The following is an 8,274-nucleotide window of genomic DNA, read 5'->3' as shown; positions in this document are numbered from 1 at the left end:
ATTCAATTTTGAAAAGATGTTGGAGGAAGTGGAAATCCAACAGTGGAGAATGGATTTCCTTCCCACTGCAGAAAAAAAGGAGCAGTAACCGTTTGACACCCTGGGAGTAACTGATACGGTCCAATCACCTTGCCAAATATTGCCCAAAGGGGAAGGAAGGGCAAATAACTGACCAAGTGTGTTTGGGTGTATCAGACAGTCTCAAAAATTGATTGAGGGGCAGTGCCAAAAGTTATGATAGAGATCTGTGTAGTCTACACCGCATTTAGGACATTTATTGGATTCTGATAGGCCCATGCGGTGTGCTTGTGACAGGGATTTCCCTGTATATGCTATGTTTTCCCTTATATGTTCTGTGAAATAATTTGAAAAATATCTCTCAGTATTGTACTGATGGCAGCGCTTTCCTTTCACTTCTTTTAAATTTCTAACAATTGCTTTAGGACTGAAGCACCTGTTGGAATGTGACTATCCTTATTTAAAACCTAAATCCTTATGTTTTAGTTTCATACTGTAAAAACCCTTAGACACCAAAATAGTTCTGTTGACAAGCTATTATATCTTTGTTATAGGGCATATCTGAACCCATTTGTATATTTTGTGACTCAGGCAATGTACACATGTGCAATAATTGTCGTTGGAAACGAATGATTAACCACCGATCGTCTGATAACCGATAACAAAAAAAGTGCACAACGACTGGGCACGATCGTTCGCTATCTATTGTGTGTGCAATCAGTCAGTGATTGTAGATGGTTCTGAGCATGCGCAACGAACGAACGTTCATTGCATAACACTTCAGTGTGTATATTTATATATATATAAATATATATATATATATATATATATGTGTGTGTGTGTGTGTGTGTGTGTGTGTGTGTATGTATGTGTGTAATTTTGTCACTTTCCAGCAAAGTTCTCTGTCCTTCCTCTTCTGTGTCACTTTCCAGCGCAGTTCTGTTCCTCAATTTTTTAAGCTTACCTGGCAGTCAACCACTAATAAGTGACACAATGCCAAATATCAAACCAATATAAAACAAATATAAACCAATGATATAGAATAAAAAGAAAATAGAAACAAATATTTTCTACTGTGCTTGCTGCATCTCTTTTTTGAGAGCCTCCAGCTCCATAGCTGCAGCCCTTAGTGCCTCTGACATTTTCTGCATAGTGACATGCAGTGCATCTATCCTGCACAGCATTTTTTTCTTTGAAACGTCACCTGTGTGGGAAAATAAAAAGCATACTGAGTTCATAGATATTGTACAGGTAAGTCGACACATGGATATATCACATTTTTCTGCAGGAACTTCAAAGTAAATATGTGTACAAAAAAAACATTGTTACATAATTTACACATTACCATATTCAACCTATCTCTCTATCTTTTAGGTGCATACCTGAGTCAACATCCAATGGTGAGGTTACATACTTCCTCCTGGATAGGCCCTGTAGGGGAAGCCATAATCAACCCTTGACTATATGGCAATAACCTACCTTCATGTTCAGGGTGAACCCCTACCTCCGGCTCTACCTCTGGCTCTGGCTCTTGCTCTGCCTCCCTAGCAGCCAGCCTTTTTTGTTTTAAAGCTTGTGGTCCTAATAAAAAAAGAACCCAAATTACTAAACATAAAAAATACAGGTTCCCTCCTCCCCAAACACACCTGTTGAAGTTACAATGCACAGTCAACATATAATAGTTGCTTTTATGTTTTTAGGTGATGCGAAGTCTGAAATCCTCAAGCATGACTCTCCTTCGATTTTTCAAGTCGGACCACTGCTTGCGGAGCTGTTCCTTGGAACCCTGAACGCCACATTTCTCCTCCAGCCTGCCATGCACAGTCTCCAAAATTCTATCCTTCCTGGCATTTGGATGTGCATGAAACGCCCTCCTGCTATCGTAATTGCCTTGTCAAAGATGCTCACCATGACCTCCATCTCCTCGTGACTCATGGGTGATGCCCACCGCCTAATGTTGTGACTTGGCTGTGGCATTTATCCTTTTTCAAAAAAGTTTATTAGTGTTCCAAATATAAATACAAACATTGGTAAAATAAACAAAAACAAGAAGAAAGGAAACATAATATAAGGGGGTCATCAAAAATAAAAAGGTTTAATTAAGAATTATAATAACATAACCATTCTTCAAATCTTTCAGGTCCCCTTACTCAATATCAGAATTATCTCAAGTAACCAGGAGTGAGGCAATAAACATAAGGAAAACAGGTGGCGGGGGGGGGGGGCTGGTTAGGGGGAAGTTATTCGGGAAAATAAGTGAGTGAGGAAGAGTATGGAGGGGTTCCACTCCTAGAGATTACACATTGCCAAATTCAATCCACGGGTCCTGTGTCTTTTAAAACTTTTTCAGGTTGTTCTTAAGGGTACATATCAGTTCATCATTAATTATTTTTCTATTCATTTTATGATTAGTAAAAATCAAGAAGAATATTGGAAGCTTTCTAGTAACAAGTAATTGTGATGCAGGCTGCTAGCAGAATGTATTAAACTAGTCTGAGTGCGAAAATAAGGCACTTTGCACTCGTTTTAAGAGATTAATCTTTGTGACTATATATATGAGAATATAAATTCAAATCCAGAATCTCTGGACTCGAGGGCAGCGCCACCAAATATAGTACAGGATTCCCATCTGACCGCAGCTTCTATACTGTGGCATGTTTTCTAAATATCACTGGCACAGGATATGATGTCACAGGTCAGGAAATGCAAGGTGAGCTGGGAAATCTGGAGAGAAATTAACTGTTCAAGGTCATCCACGAGTCTTCTTTCGTTTGAACCTTTGTTCTTATGATTTCTTCCCAGAACGTTCTTTATTGGAACATGAAGGTAGGTAGGTGTTGCTGCTTTGCCTGTCCTTGTGCTGTATTTCAGTGTGTAGTGGTGTAAGGTGACTAATGGAATTTTTTTCTATGTTTTGCAGAGATCATGGCCTATGATGCATTCAACAACCCAGACCTCATGCGTAAACTCATTGAAACCTACAGATCGTATTCCTGTCTGTGGAACGTGAAGTCTGGGGAGTATGCCAACAGGTACCAAAAAATGAAGGAGTAGGATGCTATGGTTGAGCTCTGCAAAAGCATACATACTGTGGCCAACATTAACTATGTCAAGCACAAGATCCAAAACTTGCACACGGTGTTAAAAAAAATTGAACCACGTGAAGGCTTCACAGCGGTCAGGTGCTGGTGCAGAAGATGTAAACGTTTTTTAAAGTTGGTTGTTCAACCTCTTGTCTTTCACTACCAATCACGAGGAAGGTTGTCCGTCAGTATGCAGCCTGGGAGAGGAGAACAATGATGCAGGGAAAAATACACAGAGCCCCGGTGGAAGTCCTTATATTTTAATGCCACTAGACCAGGTAAGTTACCAACAAATATTTTTATTGTACAATTTATGAAAACACAGGACTAATTTAAAAAAAAACACAAACCTTAGTGCAGATTTTTATTGCAGTGAAAAACATATTGTGGTCAATTCTAAATTGTTATGCTATCCAGCTCTTCCACTGCCCCAGGGATGTTGAAGTACTGAAAGTACTTGCTTTGATTTTCTTTTGCCAACATCAAAGCATTCTGCTGTACTGCATGCCGTAGATCCACTAGACCAGTGAACTGGCTACTGCTTTTCCCCGGTGCCATGTGTGCTTGTTGTGTGCTTGCTCTATTAGTGGGCCAAATGATTCACTGCAAATATTCGGGTGTAGAAAATTATGCAGCAAGCATGGACTACCTTGTCAATTTTGTCCTGATTTATAGCAGTATGAAATATTCTGAAGCGATTTGCTAAAATACTGAATGCATTCTCAACCACCCTCCCAGCACGAGAGCTGTAGTTGAAAGTTTTTTTCTGTTGGTCCAAATTCTCCTGAGGGAATGGTTTTTATAAGTTGTCATGTAATGCAATCACTTCATCTGCAGCAAGCACAAAGTTCATTCCCTCCACAGTTTGGCTGTTTCTAGGAAGGTGCAGTTGCTTGTTGAGCTTTTTGTGAAATGTCGTACCAGGACCCCTCCATCGGACATGCGCCCATTTTTGCCTATGTCAACTAAAACAAATTATAGTGCATATTCAGGATTGCCAAAAGCACAATGCTGAAAAAACCCTTGTAGGTATAGTAGAAGGATCCACTGTCTGCAGGTGGGGTGATCCTTACATGTTTCCCATCAATTGCTCCTCCACAGTTAGGGAAGTTCCAGAACTGTTGAAAATCTGAAGCGATGGCCAGCCATTCCTCAGGTGTATCAGGAAACTGAAAGGAGAACATAGGAAGAGTTGATATGCATAATATATGTTCTATTTTCCTTTCTTTCTTGCAGACTTCTTCCAGTGACCTAGTGGAGTCCACCTGCTGCAACATCCACTCCAGTGACTTCCAGCCTCAGCCAAAAAAGGAGTTGCAAAAGAAAAAAAAGAAGAGCTGGAAAAGAAGCAAACTTTGCAGCAAGCTATGGCCATACTCAGACAAAAAGAGGACCAGTTTGATGCCTTTGGCTTCAGCATCGCAGCAAAACTGTGGAAGATGGACCCAGAACAAGCATGTTTTGTGGAGCTGATTGTCACCGATGTGGCCAACAAAGGGTTGATGCAGCAATTCAACCCACATTACCCTACTTATTACTTCCCCACTCGATACCAGCAGCCTCACCCTCCTCCTGTATCTAACTACCCTCCAAGCCACCAATATGAGCCCTGCCACTGCCATTTCTCAGTTCACCAAGTGACTAAAGTTTTGGCCATATAAGCCGCCAATATACGGATTTATAAAGTTAATGTGTCACAACTATTTATTGCAGTTATGTTGCTTTTAACGTTGTTATTTATACGTTTTATGTGCTATAGTTTTACAAAAAAGTTGCACTTTGTTAAATAAATATTATCTATTTTTATGAAGTGAAAGTGTACATTCTTTTGCGTAATAATTGTATGGGGTACCTACCTTCATGTTTTCATCTTTCAAGCATTCAATAATTGTCACACACGTCTCGGGAATGATATGGCTCATTGCTTGCGGTGAGATCCCAGTGGAGAACTTCATGTCCAGGAGCAATCTTCCAGTGGCAAGGTTTCTTAATGTGGCGATCAACCTCTGTTTAGCTGGACATGGACCTTCTCATGCAGGTATCTTGTTTCTGCAACGAAATGAAAGCTATATGAGTAGCCTGGTAATATTTATTTAGATTGGGAACTCCCAATCCTCCCTTGCTTCCCCACAAAATACAATGTCTTTTGCGGAATTTTCGTTTTTTTACATAGTTACATAGTAGGTTAGGTTGAAAAAAGACCTTCAAGATCAACCACTAGGGAAAAACACATATCTCAGATATAAAAACCTATAAGACATAGTTGGTCCTGAGGAAGGCAAAAAGTCCCCTGGTACAATTTGCTTCAACAGGGGAAAAAAATTCCTTCCTGATTCCATGAGGCAATCGGATGTACCCTTGATCAACAGTCTCTGTTATCTTTACTTTAAATCCCCTAGCGGTTTAATTCTGACCGTATTTAACGCAGAAAAAAAAAAAATATATATATATATATATATATAATATTAAGATTTCTTTGTATTGGACTTAATACAGTATTGGATTCAATACAAAATAATTTGAATTTCCCGCTGCGCCTCCCTCCTGCACCGAAACATCCACCGGCGTCACCAGGGAACGTCTGCAGTCGCCGGGAAAAGATTGAAGAAGGAGGATGTGTCTGAGAACCTGGATGGACGAGCAGGACACCTGGGGATGCGAAAGGAACAAGGTAAGTGGGGTTTTTTATTGTTTTTTAGCGACCCAGAGTGTGACTCGGAATTACCGCTTTTTGCAAGTAAAATCAACCCCGAGTCACACTCGGGAATACCGCTAGGGGGGGTTAAATCCTTAATACCCAGTTAAATTCTGTGCTTCTAGAAAAGCATCTAGCTTTTTCTAAAACCAACAGTGAAGAATCATCTGGAGCTTAAACTTCTTTTCCTCCAGACGCAAAGAGTGCCCTCTTGATTTAGAAATCAGTTCACAAAAAAGACATTGTTGAATTGGAGAGAGTGCAGAGAAAGGCAACTAAATTAATAAAAGGAATGAAAGAGCTCAGCTATGGGGAGAGATTAACTGAACTGAATCTATTCTCCCTTGAAAAGAGACATTTAAGGGGGGATATGATCACCCTGTGTAAATTATATAAACGGTCCATATAGAGAACTCTCTTCCCCATTATTCACTTTGAGATTATTATAAAGAACAAGAGGGCACTCTTTGCGTCTGGAGTAAAAGAAGTTTAAGCTCTGGATAAGGAAGGGATTCTTCACTGTAAGGTCTGTGAAAATGTGGAATCGGCTTCCTCAGGAAGTAGTTTCAGCAGCTACTAAAGATTGCTTTAAGAAAAAGCTGGATGCTTTTCTAGAAGCACAGAATAAAACTGGGTATTAAGGCTTTAAAGTAAAAATAACAGTGACTGTTGATCCAGGGAACATCCGATTGCCCCATGGAATCAGGAAGGAATTTTTTTCACCTGTTGAAGCAAATTAAACCAGTGTTTTTTGCCTCCTCTGGACCAACTATGTCCATAGGGTTTTATATCTGGGATATGTTTTATTTCCATAGTGGTTGAACTTGATGGACTTATGTCTTTTTTCAACCGAACCTACTATGTAACTATGTGACTACGCACCATAAATGACCATAAGTATGAGTGAGCTTGACCCCTAAATAATCTAAATGTTGGGTCATCCATTTACATTAAAAGCCTGTTGTACCTGGTTCTCAGTTTGAGGAGATAGCGTGAATATTTTTGGAATGAGCCACATTTAGAAGGCTTATTTTTTTTCTAGTGCTATCAGGAGCCTGCCTGCCAGTGACAAAGCCTACCTGGTCCTTGTACCTGTTGGCCAAAATCTTTGTCAGTATCCTAATATCAATATTAAGCAACAAAATGGGTCTAGATTATGTGGGTCAAAAGCATCTTTACCCAGTTTAGGTATCATAGAATCATGTGCTAGGAGGGAAGAATATAGATAGCCTGGATGTGCCTTTAAATGATTAAAAAAATTAGCAAGATGGGGAGTCAACTGTTCTTGAAATTTTTTATATTAGATTGCCAAATAGCCGTCCGGTCACGGAGCTTTACTAGATTTTAATGATGTAATGGCACTAACAATCTTTGAAATAGTAATATTCACCCCAAGTTTTGTTCGCTACACTTCCAGCAAACTCGACAATGCCAGATTAGGGAACTAAGCATTTGCCTGGAGGATCAGAGAAGGAATTGTATAATTTGCATAGGATTTTCTGAAACTGTGACGTAATGGTAGTAGGATTTGCCGTTATAGAACCATTAGAATGTTTTAGTAGAATGGAAGAATATGATGTTTGCGCATTAAGTAACTTAGCCAGCATAAAACCAGGTTTATTTGCTCTAGAATAAAACAGATGTGTCTTCCACCTGTGCTCCAATTGCTCCAGCTGTAAAGTTAGATCTGAGATTACCTCTGATAGTTGCCTTGTGTTTGTCCCATAGAACTATTGGCAAATCTACAGAGTCATAGTTCACCACAAAATAGTGAAATATGGGCTTCCAACACTTTCACCATTTCTGGATCCGATAACATAGCTTTGTTTACCCTCCAGTGATATTCAGAAGGCTTGGGAACTAAGGGTTTTAGATGAGATCCTTACCGGGGAATGGCCAGACCACGGTGTTGCAAGAATTTTAGACTTGGCAACCAGAGGCAAAAATCGTTGCTGCACAAAATTGTGGTCAATTCTAGTTAAACTGTTTTGTGAGGGTGAATAAAATGTAAAATCCTTTGTCATTGGGTTTGAGTTTCCCGTCAGTCATCAATTAATTGAAGTCCGTTGATATGCATAATATATATATATAAATTTTTAAGAGCTAATAAATGGTCTATGGTCTATGTTATCATGTCTACCGGAAAAAGATTTATCTAATTTCCTATTTAGAAAAGGATTTGAATCACCCATAACAAAAAAGGGCTCCTTTGCAACAAACAGATACCACATCTAATAGGTGCCTAAAAAATTGCAGTTGGTGGTGTTTAGGGGCATAGTAATTTACGATAGTAATTTCTGAATCAAACAATTGGCCTTGTAGTATTAAATAGCGACCAGTAAGATCCACTATTTCCTGTGAACATTTAAAAGTCATATGTGTCATATGTAAAAGTCCTGTGAACATTTAAAAAAAAAAATATATATATATATATATATATATATACATATATATATATATATATATATATATATATAT

The sequence above is a fragment of the Pyxicephalus adspersus genome, chromosome 5, assembly GCF_032062135.1.
Source record: "Pyxicephalus adspersus chromosome 5, UCB_Pads_2.0, whole genome shotgun sequence".
Classification (NCBI taxonomy): Eukaryota; Metazoa; Chordata; class Amphibia; order Anura; family Pyxicephalidae; genus Pyxicephalus; species Pyxicephalus adspersus.
The sequence above is the reverse complement of the archived record's forward strand: the minus strand, read 5'-3'. Positions refer to the sequence as shown.